Source organism: Eptatretus burgeri, chromosome 8 (assembly GCF_056783735.1).
Source record: "Eptatretus burgeri isolate ZD-2024b chromosome 8, Ebu_testis_v1, whole genome shotgun sequence".
In the NCBI taxonomy this organism is placed as follows: domain Eukaryota; kingdom Metazoa; phylum Chordata; class Myxini; order Myxiniformes; family Myxinidae; genus Eptatretus; species Eptatretus burgeri.
Genome location: NC_140968.1, coordinates 53292473 through 53309559, shown reverse-complemented (window position 1 = coordinate 53309559; position 17087 = coordinate 53292473). Strand labels below are relative to the sequence as shown.

General features: G+C 47.5%; 2 long non-coding RNA genes across 2 annotated transcripts in view; one reads left to right on the top strand and one right to left on the bottom strand.

Annotated features, from left to right (window-relative positions):
* The first annotated feature begins 2588 nt into the window (after positions 1 to 2588).
* LOC147021749 (uncharacterized) overlaps positions 2589 to 17087 on the top strand; it is a 48808-nt gene continuing 34309 nt past the window's right edge. Inside the window, exon 1 of the long non-coding RNA XR_015060915.1 lies at positions 2589 to 3121. This is a non-coding gene — a long non-coding RNA (uncharacterized LOC147021749). The remainder of the gene's footprint in view (positions 3122 to 17087) is intronic.
* LOC147021751 (uncharacterized) lies at positions 12209 to 16031 on the bottom strand. Its single transcript, XR_015060914.1, has 3 exons — positions 15885 to 16031; positions 14459 to 14500; positions 12209 to 12579 (listed from the first exon to the last, which is right to left on the bottom strand). It is a non-coding gene; the product is annotated as an uncharacterized LOC147021751 (long non-coding RNA).

Genomic DNA, 17087 nt, shown 5'->3' with positions numbered 1-17087 from the left:
GTGGGGAACAGCGACATTAGATCTGTGGAAGGGAGAGGGATGGGGAGGGGAACACGGGGAATACAAGATGGACATTACATGGACTTTCAGGAAGGAAAGCAGAGAATTTGAAGGAGGTGGGTTTGGGGTGGATTAACAGGGGTAGAAAAGATCAAGGTTTTGGATGGGGGAAGATAGAGGTGGTGGTGAACAGCTGTTTTGAAGGCCTGGAGGGAAGAGTGGGATTGAAGAGAGTGTGGAAGTTTATTCCAAAGGCGGGAAAAACAAGAGGAATGAAACAGTGAAGGTGAGCAGTGATTCGTGAATTTGGTCGTTTTACCAAAAGGGGGCGGACTTTGAGCGCCCTGCGGAAATATGTTGGGGACACATCACAGACAAAGCAGGGGGCGGCAAGACCAGAGAGGAGATGGTAAAAGACAAAAAGACCAGCGATCTGCCTGCGGTGAGAGAGTGAGAGGCCCAAAGACTCAGCCTCAGCGAGGGAGATACCAATGATCATAAATGCCTTGGTTTCCAGGGCATGAAGCCGAGAAAGGTCAGAGGCAGAAGTACCAGCCCAGAGGGGAGAGCAGTACTCCATCAGGCTGCGGACAAAAGCTTTGTATGTAGTCAGGAGCTCAGGTGGGCCGAGGAAGCACTTTGCACGACGGAGGATTCCCAGTCAGCGACTGGCTTTGGAGGCCAAGATGGAAATGTGGCTTTCCCAGGAAAGATCATGGCAGATAGTGAGACATATAAGTTTGAATGAAAGGACTTCTTCCAGAGGATTGTTGAGGATGTAGATGGGGGGGGGGGGGGTTCCAAATGGGTCTATTCAAAGAGACAGAGTGAGAGTGTGAGATTTGTCCGGATTGAAAGACATGTTCCATGTGTTGGACCAGTTTGTGATTTTATCCAGATCTGCAGTTAGCGAAGAAGCTGCTGCATGCCGGTCTGAGGGATGACAGATGATACGGCGGAGGGTGGAGTCATCAGCAAAGAGATATAGAGGATTTTCCAGAGAGTCGGAGAGATCATCGATGAAAACCAGAAAAAGAACAGGGCCTAGACGGCTGCCTTGAGGAACTCCAGCCTGGACAGGAAGAGGGGATGAGAGAACTCTATTTGGGGCCACACGGCTGTGACAGGAGAGGAAGTCTACAAGCCATGAGTGGAGATGGCCTTGGATACCATAGGAAGAGACTTTGGTGAGCAGGGCAGGGTTCCAGACCATGTCAAAAGCACGTGATATGTCTTAGGATATGGTTCTAATTTCATGTCTGGCATCGAGTACCTCCATACATTGTTGTATGATGGACACTTTGTTGCAAATACTTTTCAATTTTGGTGACAGATGCCATGACAAAGAACAACTACTCCTTTTGCATCTTCAGATGCAAAGGGATCCAAAGGCAGGGAATGGGGGTGGGGTGGAAGCACATTCCTGGACAGGTCGTCGCTCCGATGCAGGAGTGTGGTCGCGGAATGAGGATGCCACCACAACAACCGAGGCCCAAGAAGAAGAGCAACCGAGCAGGTGAAGGTCACGCAGCGCTCAGATTGAGCTTGCTATTGGGATGAATGAAGTGCTCCGGGTGCTTGAGTGGGACGCACTCGGTCTCAGGTTGATGTGCAGGGGCGCATGGTCCCGGGTTCTGAGCCAGCTGTTACTGCTGTTCTGTGTCGACAGATCCACTCCCATGGCCTGTCTTCAAGGCCTGGGGGCACAGAACACAGCTGTGCTCGCTCTGAGCTCTGTACTCGCCCTGGGCGTTTGCAAGTAATGTTCGACTTTTGCTGACACAGTGCACGCAATCTTGTCGCTGATGCCAGCACTCCTTTTGCCCTTTCTGAGTGAGCTTTGAGCCGTGGGGACACCGAGTTTGGACAACGTTTGTTGTCTTTATTTCTGGCCACTTTGAATTTGTATTCTATACATTTATTTTAATGCATAACATACATATTTATGCAATTTTAATTGATGATTATTATTATTTCGAAACATACATACATTAGTAGGTTTGTTTCATGATTGTAAACTTGACAAATATCAGTCTTCGTACTGCCTTGCCCAACGTTTGCCGTTCTCAATAAACCGAAATGATTTATATGATAGAGTGCGAGAGATATTTTTTTATTGAAGAACAAGCAAATCAAAAGGGGGATGACAGAATGGCCTCAAACTCTTGATGTATGCAGACGAGCCTCAAAGCCATCCAGCTTTGGTTGGAAACTCAGCCCAGCCATAAACTGTCATCCCGGTGTTTCACAGGCAGGGTGATTCGATGTGTGTGTCGTCCCACGGATGGACGTTAACCTGGCATCCGATCTGCCAGAATTAGTTCGTGGACGTTAAAGACCCCACAGTGTCCTTCGTGAAGTGTAGGCGAGTTATTTCCAGCACCATGGACAAATTACAAATTCCTGCCCTGAGTACTGCTGGGAAAACAATGGCAAACCATGCATAGTTAGGGAATTTTAGCAAATTGTATTGACCATCTGTGAAAAAATTGCTTACCAAAAAATTTCTTCACTAACGTATTCATCTAGGTGTCTACTAACACCTATCAATTAGTGCAAACCCAAATCCTTGTGGAAAATCATGGGGAGCCAATCAAAGTTCGGGTGCTCAGAGGGCCTGCGCGAAAAAAATCGGAAAATTAACTTTTGCCAATATTGACTTGTGGGATATCTAACTAGGGGTTTTTTGGGTGCTGAATTGATTCCAACCATTATTTTTGAGAAAAAAAACACTCATTGATCATATAAAATGTATTTTATTGACCTTTTTAACAGAACTGTGCTCAATGGAAATGTTGCTTATTCAGCTTTTACAACCTTAGTCATCAAACTCCCCAGTATCTTCCTCACTCCTCTTGTCATCCAGGTGGTTTATGCTCAGGTAAGAGTTACCATGACAGATGCCGCAAGCAGAAATACAGGTGACTCCTTGCTTTTTACAGCAGCACCTGAGTGAGCTGCAGTCCCCCGCACAGTTGCAGCTGGCAAACATCAGGAGGTGGTCTGGTGCAATGGGGTCTGTAGAAGGGACTGGTGCATATCCTTGCTCAGCGAGTTGCCATCCAGAGTCCCGGGCATCCAACGATGGACTTTGCAGCATCAGCCAGTCTCTAGTCTGGAGGTAAGCTCGGAGAGAGTGCTGTGCTGCAGCTCCTGTTGTCGGGGGGAGTTTCTCAGGTTTTATGCTCCCAGTAACAGCTCGCTTGCTGAAGATGTCGAATCTCAAGTCTTCCAAGTCTTTGGAGGATTTCCCATGGAACATGAGCATGAAAAGATCACAGCCTGCTTTAATGATATCACCTTTCTCAACTCGGATGTCCATAAACACGTCCATTGCCCTCTCTGCTTCATCAATCTTGCAGAGCTTGCTTAGGCCTAGGTCACATTTGCCACGGCGGCCGTGGGGTCTCCAAAATCTGCAGCCACTAGCAATTATACGGCAGCCGCAGTATTTCCACGCTCACACAGTGTAGCAGTCACATATGTTTTTATTTTTCGGGGAGCCGCACGGCATATTTATAAATTGTGGAGACCGAAAATGTGGGGGTGCCGTACGGTCTTTGATTTGATGTCTCACGGTGACCTTAGGGCGTCGCTGCATCGGCCATAGAATTTTCAAGGTAGCCTCAAGGTGCTCGCAAGGTGACCGCAAGGGGGGGGGCCTAAGGCAAAAGTGCGGCCAGACGGACGGTAACGAGTGGGTATATATACCAGTTCTTTTTTTTACTGAAATAAAAATATACCAGTATATATAACTGAATATACTATAACTATAATATACTGTGGTGCCCCCAGAATCCGAACGCCCCATTGTTTGAACAAATTGGAATCCGAACAATTTTTTCGAGAAATTTTTGCCCTAAAAACCTAATACATTTTAAAAAACCGAACACAACGTAGCGTTCATGTTTGTTCACGTGTCTCCCCCACCTGTTCGAGCTGCATCTTCGCGCTTTGTTCATTCAGTTAGCTGGTGGTAGTCCTCGTGAAAGCATCTCTCGTGTGTCGATCGATACTTTAGGCCTCAGTCACATTTGCTCGACGGCGAGGATACGGCGGCCGTGCGCCCTCTGAATTGACAGAAACGTGCGGCGGCCGCAGAGAAACTGAGGTGGCCTCAGGGTGGCCCTACACCGTATGGCTAGATTTCACAGGCCGTAAGGTCGCCGTGGAATTATAACACGGAGTTATAACTTTTTTCATGTCTACGTTCGCCGTAGAAATTCGACAAGCCGAAACAAACGACAGGTAAAAAAAAAAAAATTAACCCATTCGTTACCCTCCGTCTGGCCACACGTTCGGCTTAGGGTCCCCCTGCGGTCGCCTTGCGGGCACCTTGCGTCTGCCTTCAAAATTCTATGGCCGCCGCAGGAACACCCTAAGGTCACCGTGCGACATCAAATCAAAGACCGTACGGCACACCCATGTTTTCGGTCTCCACAATTTATAAATACGCCGTGCGGCGACCCGAAAAATAACAAGGACAAATGTGTCCAAGAGCAGCGTCCAAAACCTAAAGGTTTTGTCGGCTAAAAAAAAAAAAAAAAGATTTTTTTTTAAACAACAACAACAACTTCCGATATTTCGTCACGTGCCTTCATTAAGCCAATAGCGAGACTCGTCATAATGTATTTACGTATTTTTGATATATCGTGTATTTACGAAATATATAATGTATTTACGAAATTACAATACGATAAATGGAATAATCTTTAAATAGTAACGTCAACTTTTCGAAACTTTAAAGCAAATGTCCAAATATATTTAAAAGTTCGTGATAGACACTCTCAAAAGGCACCGTCTATGTGACGATGTGTACATGTGCTCAGTATTTAAGGCGATCCAGATCTTGTACATACAAGAGCCGAGTCCAAGAGATTAAGGGTTTGTCTTCATAAGAAGAAAAAGAAGAAGAAGAACAACGCCGAGCTCTCTATGAGCAGCGTTCGCCACGCGAGATGCTGCTAAAAACATATGTGACTGCTACATTGTGTGACCGTGGAAATACTGCGGCCGCTTTATAATTGCTAGTGCCCGTACATTTTGTAGACCCTCCGGCCGCCGAGACAAATGTGACAGGCCTTACCTCGTGTTTTCACCTTCATTTGTGATGTTTGGTTTTTTTAATCATCTAGTGTTTTAATTAATAACAAAAAAACAATCCGATCACGTGGTGTGACGGACTGTTGGGCAAGGATTGAATTTCATGGCAAAACCGGTTGAAATTTGGAATATTCATGATTACGTCAGCCCGATGCGTTTGATGAAAGTGATTGTGGTTCTGCGGGCATCATGTTGATGAGCTGCCCTGGGGGCAGCGCTCTCGCAGAGTGCGCGAGCGATCGGAACCCAGGCCGGAGCTCGAGCCTGTGTGGACCTTTGGATTGGTGATTGTACCAGTTTACATACAATACACCGCACCCAAAGGTCATTTACTCATCTTATTTTACCTTAAACATGGGTAATTTCAGTTTAAAGTGTCTTGAAAGTGGGTTTTATTTGGGTCCACGAACGGATTAATTCACTCCATTATTCCTTATTGGGAAAATATTTTTTAATCCGAACTTTTTGCAATCCAAACAGCCTCCTGGACGGAATTAAATTGGGATTCTGGGGGCACCACTGTATCGGCAAACACCTATACTCCGATCTCTTGTGGTAGCGCACGGTGGATGCACGGTCGACGCAGACTGCCACGGAGGCCGTACGTAGGTGCACGGCGAGCATAGGGGGACCGTGCGTCGACCCTGCGTTGCCCGCAGGTAGTCACACAGACCGCAAGGCCACCGTATGGTGACTGTGCAAATAGTGCGGCTGCCGTAATTTTTTGGGGGTTGGGAAAATTCATTTTTCATTGAGAAGAGCTTACGGCAGCCGCACGAATAATGCAAGCCCACCGTACGCCCTACGTACGGTCAACGTGGAACACATCTACGTCATAGCTTGGCTTGTCGAATTGTCGAATTGCTTGTCGGCGCCCTTACGACCTGTAAAATATAGCCAAACGGCGTAGGGCCTCCCTGAGGCCACCTCAGTTTCTCTGCGGCCGCCACACGTTTCTGTCAATTCAGAGGGCGTACGGCCGCCGTATCCTCGCCGTAGAGCAAATGTGACCTAGGCCTTAGCAAAGTTGGTTTGCTAAACCCAAAAATTGCAGACACTGTATTTCAGCCAGAGAAGCTGTGCAAGAAGATGAGATGCCTCCGGTATATCTCTGGGAGGGCCTCCCGGATCTTTCCGACATCGTAAGATGTTTCTTTGGCTGTCGTGAGGAAGATCGGATGGTCTGCAACATGATGAATCAGCATAACCAGGACGTCTGTGTCCTCAGCCCTCACCTCGACAGGGGACTCTCTTGCCTCATCTGGAGCTGCACGGACGATGGAGGTGTCAGCATCATCGGAGCATTGCTGTACACTGATTCCATTCCTAGTAAATGTCTCAACAAGGAGCAGAACGAGCTGGGCTTTGTTGTTCTTGTTATCGAGGAACTTTTCTCTTGCAATGATGATTTTGAGATCTAGACGTATCTGAATGTCACAGCATGCATTCTTTGTTCGTCTCAAGTGGTCATGGTCCTTGGTGGAGCTGCCATATCCGTTATCCGGATCCGGAGGCGATGGCTCCCCATGGACTTCACAAACCGGAGGTAGCTCTCGGCAACATTCTTCCAAGTAAGGTTAGCTTCCCACTTGACATTGTGCAGGAGCTACCCACCATCAACCACAAGGCTTGTGCAGGGGGATTGTTCGACAGGTGCCACACATGCCTTCAGGGACCTTGCTAGGGCAGCCTTATCTGGCTTTCGCAACTTTTGGTTTTTGTCAAGCAAAGACATCGGTTTTGGCGTCAACTCAAAGCACAGAGCTTCTTCGGTCTTGACTTCACGCTCACTGATGACAATGAGGTGGTTGAATAGCTTCAGTGAGTCAATGACCAGCTTCTCGCCATTGACTTTGGGTCCAGATCTGAGGCTTGGAAGTGATTTGACCTTGTGTTTGGTTACCATTGCATCCACAACAGTTTTCCCATCCATCTTAGTCTGTATGGCTCTGCCAACTTCTTCTGCTTGATCAGCGTTGACTTGGTCTTCGGGAGTGCTGCTGAACCCAGTTGAGAAGGACACCAGAGTCTTCTTGTCCCATGTGGCATCGAAAGGGTTGACTTCCTCCAACCACCCAACTATGGTGTTGACAGCATCGTTATCGCTCTTCATTTAGGCTCTTTTAACATCGGTGTGGACAGGTACCCCACATTTGACCATGCTTCCTTCTAGCTCTTGGTGAATGAATGAGAAGTGCTTCAGAGTCTGAACCCAAGACTTATGAGAAGACTCATTCTGAAAGCGGCCTCTGTTTAGACCACCGGAGGATTTTGCCTCACGCATGAGTGTGGTTTCTATCGTGATGTCTAGTGTGTACTAGGTGCGGCGGGACGCAAGAAGCACGCGGGCCACCATCTACTCTGCTTTATTGCGCAGCCGGAAGCACAGTTCTGCCACCCCTAGCGGGCGAGGCATGATATACGAAAACCCAATCACGTGACACAGCACACTCCTCCCCTCGTAAAATGACCCGTCACATAACGAACGGATAATCACAACATGACCATCAGAAACCCATCAACACTCATAATCCTCCAAGTACCGCGGCCGCACCCTGACCCGCCTCGGACGGGCAGCGCCACCAGACAGCCCAGGCTCATACGCCTCCCGGCTCGGTCGAGGTGACATCCTCGCCGGACTCGCACTTTCCGCAACACCAGCTACCCCCGACTGCCCAGCCTGCTCGACGTCCCCGGGTAGGACGGCATCAGGCGAAGACCCCCTCGGCGCTGGCCCAGCCAGTCCCGGCGATACAACGTCAGGTGCCGGCGAGACTACCGGTGGGGGCCCCGCAACGTTCGGCTCGGGGAGGTGTGGGGGGGGTGACGCTGAACAGCGATCATGCATCTGGTCCACGTGCCGCTTCCACACACCCCCACCATCAGTCCGCACCATGCAATTCGCCGGCCCCAGCACCCCAGAGACCACCGCCGGCACCCATTTGGAACCGTGGAAATAATCGCGTACCATCACCCGCTGCCCCACCTCGAAGCTGCGCAGCCGCGTCGGACGCGACATAGCCCCACTCACCGACCCTCCAGGTCGCAGCAAATCTAGCCTGGACCGCAAAGCCCGTCCATAGAGACGAATAGCAGGTGAGTCACCCGTGACAGGATGAACTGCGTTCCTGTAATGGAGCAAAAAAACATCGACCACCGTCTGCACAGGTGCAACACCCCCCCTGCGCAAAGCCCGCTTCAACATCTTGACAAACGACTCAGCTTGGCCATTCGTCTCAGGATGATACGGTGCGGACCTTAGATGTCGAATACCATTCTGGCGCATAAACTCATCAAATACACCCGCGATGAACTGCGGACCATTATCAGAGACCAGGATCTCCGGCAACCCTTTATTAGCAAAGATCGTCCGCAGCTTCTCTACCGTAATGCTTGCTGAAGTATGCTGCATTACTACAACCTCCGGCCATTTAGAGAATGCATCAATCACAATCAAAAACATCTTGCCATTAACCGGCCCCGCAAAATCTACATGGACCCTCTGCCAAGCTCGGTCTGGCACAGGCCAGAGCCCCGAAGCTCGACGCGGGTTATCAGCATCTGTCTGGCACGTGGTGCAACGCTTAACCAATTGCCCAATGTCTTTGTCCAACCCCGGCCACCACAACAGGCTACGAGCAAGACTCTTGGTCTTCACGATGCCCAGGTGACTGGCATGCAGTTCTTCCAAACACCGCTGCCTGAACCTCGGTGGAATCACCGTCCTCATTCCCCACATTACGCACCGTTGGACCAACGACAGCTCCGCTGCGCGTGACGTGAAAGGTTGAAATGCCGGTGTCGAAGGTAGATCGCTCCAATTCCCCGTAGAAATCGCCTGGACGACACGGGCAAGCACCGGATCACGAGCCGACTCCACCGCGACCTGTCTGGCCGTGACCGGCCCGCTCTGGACCTGGTCCAGCGCAAACACGTCGACCCGGTCGCCCAGCTCAGACGCAGGTGGACCCTCCGCACACGGCAAGCGTGAGAGCCCGTCGCAGTTAGCATGCTTCTCGGTGCTTCGGAACTGAATATCATAATCGTAAGCACCCAGAAACAGACACCAGCGCTGTATTCGCGCGGCTGCTACCACCGGCACTCCGCGTTCGGGTCTCAGGATGAATTGAAGTGGTTTGTGATCCGTCTGTAAAATGAAATGCCGCCCCAGCAGGTATTGATGAAACCTCCGCACACCCCAGACGATGCTGAGAGCCTCCCGTTCGATCTGGGCATATCCGCGCTCTGCTGTGGACAGGGTCCGGGATGCAAAACAAACAGGCCGCTCGGAACCATCGTCCATCCTGTGGGAGAGCACTGCCCCGATGCCATATGCAGAGCTGTCGCATGCCAATAGGAGCGGACGTGCAGGCTCGTAGTGCACGAGGACCGTATCCTCTGTGAGCAGCCGCTTGACGCGGTCGAACGACACCTGGTGTGCAGGCCACCAAGCCCAGCGCTCGTCCTTCCTGAGCAACCGCGTCAACGGCGCAAGTTGTGAGCTGAGCCCGCGCACGAACCTTTGGTAATACTGGGCCATACCAATGAACGAGCGCAGCTGCGTCTTGTCACGAGGGGGTGGCATGTGCTGAATCGCCTCCACCTTCCGAGGACCTTTCAACAGCCCCTCCGGCGTGATGACGTGCCCGAGGTATTCTAAGCGCTGCTTGAAGAACGCGCACTTGTCCCTGTTTAAGCGCAGGCCGCACGCTTCTAGCTTTGTTAGCACTCGGGCAATGTTCGCCAGATGCTCGTCCGCCGTTTTCCCCGCAATGAGCACATCGTCCAGGTAGGTCTGAGCGGGCAGGTCAATGCAAACCTGATACATGGCTTTCTGCCACAAAGCTGGAGCCGAAGCAATCCCAAAACAGAGTCGGGTATATCGATAGAGTCCTTGACACGTGTTGATTGTTAAAAGCTCGCTACTCCCGGGATCCATCGGCAGGTGAAAATATGCATCACGCAGGTCTAGCTTCGTGAAGTATCGACTCCCCGCCAATCGCGCATATATTTCATCGATTGACGGCAGTGGATATTGCTCCACGCTGAGCCCCGGGTTAACTGTGGATTTGAAGTCCCTGCACAATCGGACGTCTCCATTCCGTTTCAGCACCGTGACAACCGGGGTGGCCCAATCCGAGCACGACACCCGTTCGATCACTCCACAGGCCTCCAGCCTATCCAGTTCACCCTTGACCTTGTCCCGCAGGGCATACGGCACCGGACGCGGTTTACAAAACCGAGGAACCACCCCCTCCTTCAAGAAGAGTTTCGCCTCCATGCCCTTGAGTTTCCCAAGGTCGTCGCTAAACAACCCTTGATGTCTTTGAAGAATCTCCTCCAACTGATCCTCCCACTGGCTCGGCACGGGTTGCACAAGGTTAACTGCGGCCCAGTCTAGCCTGATGCGGGCCATCCAATCTCGGCCGAGGAGAGACGGCCCCCTCCCCCGCACGACGTACACCCGAAGCGTGGCGACCTGGCCTTGGTACCGCACAGACACGTCTGCCATCCCGACTGGCGTTATCCTCTCGCGGGTGTACGTGAACAGCGCGAGGTTTGACCTGATAAGCTTCAAGCCGTTGAGTCTACGCGCGGTCTGTTCGCCAATGAGCGACACCGCTGCTCCCGTATCAACCTGGAACGTGATCGGCGTTTCGTTCACTTCGACCTCCACCGTCATCGGGCGCGCCGTCGTCGGGCCAACTGAACACAGGCTCAACACCGGCCGCTGGTTCCGCCCCGAGTCGCGTCGCACATCGCCGTCCCCGACTTTAACGGTGGCCGAAGCCCCACGGCACACACGCGCCAAATGACCCACCTTGTGACATTTCAAACACACGTTGCCTTTATACGGGCATTCACGGCGCAGGTGCCGACCTCCACATCCCAAGCATGTCCGCGGTGTCACCCTGCTGCACGCGTGGCCGCGTGGCGACGTCCGACCCGCATCGAAGGTCGTGCGCGCGTCCCGGGGTACTCGCGACCCCGCGTGGCCGGTGATGGCTCGAACATCCCCGCGAGTCTGCTCAACCGCCATGTGTGCTTTCATTTTCTCCACGATGTCCCGAAATGCCAGCCCATCATCCCGGGGCCTGTTCGGTGCCACTAAATCACCCAGCAGCCGATAATGCTCCGGCGAAAGCGAAGCGAGCAAGATTGACTTCTGCTTGCCCTCGTCGACCACATCGTTCGCGTGGAAATAGCAATCCAATTGCTCTGAAAACGATTCGAAGTCGTCCCCGTCGAAAACGGGCATAAGTCCGTATGATCCCATCTTCGTCAGCCAACTAGTGTGTACTAGGTGCGGCGGGACGCAAGAAGCACGCGGGCCACCATCTACTCTGCTTTATTGCGCAGCCGGAAGCACAGTTCTGCCACCCCTAGCGGGCGAGGCATGATATACGAAAACCCAATCACGTGACACAGCACAATGTCGGTCCATGTGCTGGACCATTCATGGTCTGAGAACCTGACTACATGGTTGCTGTACAAAGTGAACTTGGATAGAGTTTCCTGGAACATGGGACTCTCCTGTCGCTGATGCATCAGCTGTTCATATAGCCTTGCTCCCTTTGCGTACTGATGGTGGCCCGCTGCTGCGAAGGTATTGAGCATTCCAATGATGCAGCTGAGATGAATATAGCAGTGGTTTCAAAAATGTTGTATGCTGGTTTCAGCACATTTTGAACAATCTGAATCAATTGAGCCAAATTACCGCAAAACACAGTCTGAGATAACTAAAAATGTATCATATCAATATTCTACGACCAGGGATTCATTTTTCCTCAAATCTAATGGTTGGAATCAATTCAGCACCCCAAAAAAACCCTAGTTAGATATCCCACAAGTCAATATTGGCAAAAGTTAATTTTCCGATTTTTTTTGTGCAGGCTCTCTGAGCACCCGAGCTTTGATTGCCTCCCCAGAATTTTCCACAAGGATTTGGGTTTGCACTAATTGATAGGTGTTAGTAGACACCTAGATGAATACGTTAGTGAAGAAATTTTTTGGTAAGCAATTTTTTCCACAGATGGTCATGGTCCTTGGTGGAGCTGCCATATCCGTTATCCGGATCCGGAGGCGATGGCTCCCCATGGACTTCACAAACCGGAGGTAGCTCTCGGTAACATTCTTCCAAGTAAGGTTAGCCTTACTCTCTGAACATAGATATGAACAATTTGCTAAAATTCCCTAACTAGCAGTATAACACTTGCCAAGTAAGGGAGCTGCTTCAGTGGCACCGGTATTCTGTGACAGAGTAAGTAGAGACGGATCCAAAAGGGTGTTTGCAAACTTGAACTGTGGTTTTCATTGAGTTGAAGAAAATTCAATTAGTTTCGTGATAAGTAATAAATTAGTGCCACAGAAGGAATTTATAATGTTTTGTTCATACTGCGATAAGTTTGAGTGAAATTCATACTTACAAATGTTTTTGTGGTCAAGGGCCTTCATGATTTCAGCTTCTTCACGGAGCTGCAAAAAATAAAAATAAAAAATTGAAAAAAAAGAAAGAAAGAGAAAAAGAAAGAGAAAAAAAGAGAAAGAGAAAAAAAGAGAAAAAAAGAGAAAGAGAAAAAAAGAGAAAAAAAGAGAAAGAGAAAAAAGAGAAAAAAGAGAAAAATAGGAAAAAAGAGAAAAAAGAGAAAAAAGAGAAAAAGAAAGAGAAAAAGGAAGAGAAAAAGAGGAAAAGAGAGGAAAAGAGAGGGAAAGAGAGGGAAAGAGAGGGAAAGAGAGGGAAAGGGAGAGAGAGAGGGAGAGGGAGAGATATATAGAGATATATAGAGATATATATATATATATATATATATATATATATATATATATATATATATATATATATATATATATATATATATATATATATATATATATAGAGAGAGAGAGAGAGAGAGAGAGAGAGAGAGAGAGAGAGAGAGAGAGAGAGAGAGAGAGAGAGAGAGAGAGAGAGAGAGAGAGAGAGAGAGAGAGAGAGAGAGAGAGAGAGAGAGAGAGAGAGAGAGAGAGAGAGAGAGAGAGAGAGAGAGAGAGATGTATAGAGATGTATAGAGATGTATAGAGATGTATAGAGATGTATAGAGATGTAGAGAGAGAGAGAGAGATAGAGATAGAGATAGAGAGAGATAGAGATATGAACAAATTAATTCTATAAGTTGTATGAAGGTTAGGAATGCAACTCGATCGTGATTTGGTTCACTTCTTAAGCCCCTGTCACACCTTGACGATTTCGCCAGCGTATGGCAACGTATCAAAATTGATCTAAAACGCTGGTGTACGTTGAACTATTGATGTTTTTTTCAGTTTTGGGCATATATTAACGAGTTGGACATATGCATAACGTATTAGTAATGTACACAGAACGTTTCGATAACTTATAGATAACTTATACCAATGAATGCCTCGCGTGTTGTCGGCGTTCACAACTTATGCCCAACGATAGTCTAACTTATGCATTGCACGACAGAGTATCGCCGACGATCACGTGGCGTAGCCTATTAAAATGCTTCCGCTCAATGATTCAAATCATAACCGCACGAGACATCGAAGTGTCAAAATCACCGTCATGCTGAAGAAAAAAAAAAAGCCATGGAGTCTGGAACACTGAAGGGTTCCTCCTGTGAAGCCCATTTTTATATACCAATTCCCCTAAATGCTGCCAATACGCCATTATACGGAAGTTGTAAGTTAGAAACACATTCAGTAAGTTCTGTGGTCGTCCGGAAGACGTCAAATACGTCTACATATGTCAATATGCGTTGGAGATACGTTACACATAGGTTCAAAGCACGTTACTCATAGGTTAGAAATAAGTTTCGGGTACGCTAAACATTACCTCGACGTGTTTCGACTTATGAGTAACTTACAAGTAACGTGTGTCGACGTGTGTCAAGGATTGCATAACGTGCCTACAACTTATGGCCAGCGTATGCGGAACGTGTGAGTCATACGCTGGCATATGTCGAAAAATTTTGAGCATGCTAAAATTTGTCGACGAGCTCGGCGTACTACGACGTATTCCAGCGTGCTTCAGCGTGCTCTTAACGTATTCGCCAAATTTTTCATATGTCGGCATACGCTGGCTAAAACGTCAAGGTGTGACAGCCCCTTTAGCAGTCCTGCAGGGGCACAATGTATTGATTGATGTATGTTCCTGCAAAATTATAAATGAAATGAAATGAAAGCGTTACCTTAACGACAACTACAAGATTGTAACACACAGAGAGACTCAGCCTCCAGGACAATTACACAAAGATCTAACACAGGTAAAATCTCGACCTGGACAGTTCAGAGGTAAATTAAACTGTTAGTTCAGTTGTTGAAACACCATTATATCTCCACATTCACACAAACTTACTTCTTCGATATCTGCCACATTTTTTGCCTTCTTCAAAACAACCTGAAAGAGACAACATAACAAGAGGTCATGTTATAAGATTTTGGTTATAATGTGGGAAAGCAAGTAAAATATATGCATGGGTGAAGCTGCAGACCTTTAGAAAAAAGGAAAGCAACGAGCAAAACAACTTCACACGAGGATGGTCCGAGGCATGCCCATGGGAAATTGTGAAAAATTTCTGGCAAAACATGCATTTTGGGGGTGATCCTGTCCAAATTGTAACGAAAAAAAACCTACGCAAATGTAAACACAATATCAGGTTTTGTATTTGTGTGCAGCAGAATCACGTCTTGACTTCGTGGCATGTAAAGATGGCACTTCGGTAATTTCCGTGAAGTTAATAGGAGCGAACAGTGATGGGAAAAACGCCAATGGACACTATTTCCATATTTACCAACACAGACAGACTTTCTCCTGCCTGGTGGAGAAATCACGGCAATGTGCTTGCAAGCTTTTGTACCCAGCTAACTCTACAAAAATACCTTGCAATTAAAAAAACTACCATGGGAGTAATTCACATAATCACGGTCATGCTGCATGAGAATTAAACACCATCCAGATGAAATCGGTTGAAACGAAAAAAAAATACAGAAACCTCCAAATCGGTTGTCACAAAAAAAAGGATTTCTGTAACATACCATAGGAGTTTCACCCGTGTTTATGATATCGGTGTATCATGATATACAATGATTACATATATTTTCCAGAAGTATATGTAGGAGCGAAATGACAGAAATGAAAAACTTTCATGGATGGAGGATAAAAAGGGGACTAGGTAGACCTTTACATGGACAAATCACAGGTGAATATCGTTGAGTGGCAGGAATTGGAAGAAAGAGAAAATAAAAATGATGTACAAATGGTGAGAGAAGAGGTCAGTGATGGGCATCAATATGAGAATTGGGGGAAAAAAACATGGGGGAAAAAAAAAAAACAATGATAGGAATTAAGAAGCCCCATCAACTTTGCCTCAAGGGGTTTTCCCCATTATTTTTGCTGAGATTTCTAACACACAGCTATCATCTGTCAAATTACACATTATTTGTCCATTGTATTCACATCTATGATGTTATCTTCTCCAGGAATGATGTGGGGCGTACAATCGTGTAAAGAAAAATAAAAAGGCCAAGTCGAAAGAAAAAGCATGTTTCATCGAAACAGAACTAAAGGAGACAAATTCAGATGCAGGAGAAGCTCCCCATCCCTTTGCTATCATTGTTCTTCCATGTGTTCCTCTATCATGTCCATCGAACCTGCTGTCTGTATTTTTCATGCCCCCCCCCCCCGCCATGTTCTGTTTTGTGTTCTATCTCGCTCTCCCACGAGCTGTCCCAGCTCCCAGAAGATGAAAGGAAGACACAGGAAATATACCACAAGCTTGTACCTCTTCTTTAGAGTTGATGTTCTGCCCTTTGAAGACAATTCCGCAACCTCCTTCTCCAATTTTGGAGATAACCACCCAGTTCCCAACCTGAAAACAAAAGCACAAACAGAGCATGACAACAGTGCTTATGAAATACAAGATAAATAATGAAGCTGTGTTTTGATGATTATTTCACATCAACTCAAAAGTCATCATGTTCATGTGTTATACTCCACGCAGAAAATCCGTGCTGTCAAAGCAGTTACTGGGCCACAATGCTGGTCAGGTTCCCACTCTGGTTCTGGAAGTCAGGGCAGGAATTTGGAATTTGTTTATGGTGCCAGCAACAGCTCACCTACTTTTCACAAGGAACATTGTGGGATCTTTAACGTCCACCGACTAACAATGGCAGACGGAACGCCCAGTCTAACATCCATCCAGGGGACGGCACACACATTGATGAATAACCCTGCCTGTGAAACACCATGATGATCGATTACAGCTGGGTCGGGATTCAAACACAGGTTCAACAGCTCAGAGGGGAGTGCGAGTACTTCTAGGCAATCGTGTCTATCTCACATTAACTATTGTAAGAAATATCATTGAAACTAAAGAGAAGGAAATAATTTGTATCATAAATAAATGATGTAATACCCCGATTTACATCATCAAGTTGTTTGGAACAACACCCGATATGCGTAACTTTAAAAGTCGTACCTTATATTCCCGAACGTTTTCAGAACTTAAAAGACTGATAAAGATTCCAGAATACATCATGAAAGTCCCAAATTGTGAGATCACAAAATTGCCGAAAGAACTACTGCATGTTTGTGAATTTCAATACAACTGTTATTAAATAAAACTTGGTAATATCATCGGTAAAACGTGAAATATAATACGTGAAGATGAAGTGGTGACGTTAGGAACGCATCCCTCGCTTATTAAATTAATTGTTATGAAAAAAAACTTGCTTTGATTTGTGCTGTTTTGATACTCATCAAACTTTTCAGGAATGCATCCCCAACACAAACCAGGGTATTACTGTATAAAGGTTTTTTTATTTGTTTGTAAGCAGCCTGTGGCTGCTTGGCTGCATCATTTTCTGGGATGGTGGGGGCAATGTGCCACTGATGCAGTGCTCCTGTTACCAGCAAGCTGGTACTCATTTTGCTGACCTCAGAACCCACCTGTTATTAATTCAACACACAGCAGGGGCTCAAACTC